The sequence below is a fragment of the Caretta caretta genome, chromosome 21 (assembly GCF_965140235.1).
Source record: "Caretta caretta isolate rCarCar2 chromosome 21, rCarCar1.hap1, whole genome shotgun sequence".
Taxonomy (NCBI): Eukaryota; Metazoa; Chordata; order Testudines; family Cheloniidae; genus Caretta; species Caretta caretta.
Genome location: NC_134226.1, coordinates 13464479 through 13465510, shown reverse-complemented (window position 1 = coordinate 13465510; position 1032 = coordinate 13464479). Strand labels below are relative to the sequence as shown.

At 50.7% G+C, this 1032-nt stretch overlaps 1 non-coding gene across 1 annotated transcript; it reads right to left on the bottom strand.

Moving 5' to 3' along the window:
• Nucleotides 1-323: 323 nt before the first annotated feature.
• On the bottom strand, nucleotides 324-430 carry LOC125625283 (U6 spliceosomal RNA). The gene has a single exon (XR_007353509.1). It is a non-coding gene; the product is annotated as a U6 spliceosomal RNA (small nuclear RNA).
• Nucleotides 431-1032: the final 602 nt, after the last annotated feature.

The following is a 1032-nucleotide window of genomic DNA, read 5'->3' as shown; positions in this document are numbered from 1 at the left end:
AAAAGCCGCAGCTGCTCTCTGTTTAGTTAGATGAATGAAACATTCGATTTAGCCTGTAATAAAAATCTCGCTCCCTAAATTAATTCAGATTGGCTTGGAGATGAATGCTGACATTCCGGCTGTAGTGTAATATAGAAATGTAGGGCTGGAAGGAACCTCGAGAGGTCATCTAGTCCAGCCCCCTGCACTGAAGCAAGACCAAGTAAACCCCTCTGCCACCTCTGACAGCTGTTTGTCCAACCTGTTCTTAAAAACCTCCAATGACGGGCATTCCACAACCTTCCCTGGAAGCCTGTTCCAGAGCGTTATGTGACAGGGTCAGGCCAGATGGCTACAGGAGAGTGATCTTGCATGTCATCCTTGTGCAGGGACCATACTAATCTTCTCTGTATCGTTCCAATTTTAGTATACGTGCTGCCGAAGCAAGCACAACTACAGGAGAGTGATAGAAGGCAGATATATTAGCCCCAAGTTAAGTAGGTCCCTTTTCCCTGGGTAAGATAACAGGGAAGGTTCCAGAACAATCAGGAACTTTCTGGAAACAATTAAGGCAGACAGGCTGATTAGAACACCTGCAGCCAATCAAGAAGCTGCTAGAATCAATTAAGGCAGGCTAATCAGGGCACCTGGGTTTTAAAAAGGAGCTCACTTCAGTTTGTGGTGCGCGTACGAGGAGTTGGGAGCAAGAGGCACAAGGAGCTGAGAGTGAGAAGGTGTACTGCTGGAGGACTGAGGAGTACAAGCATTATCAGACACCAGGAGGAAGGTCCTGTGGTGAGGATACAGAAGGTGTTGGGAGGAGGCCATGGGGAAGTAGCCCAGGGAGTTGTAGTTGTCACGCAGCTGTTCCAGGAGCCACTGTAGACAGCTGCATTCCACAGGGCCCTGGGCCGGAACCCGGAGTAGAGGGCGGGCCCGGGTTCCCCCCAAATCCTCCCAACTCCCTACTTGATACCGGAGGAGTTGACCTGGACTGTGGGTTCCACCAGAGGGGAAGGTCTCTGGCCTGTTCCCCGATCCACTAGGTGGACC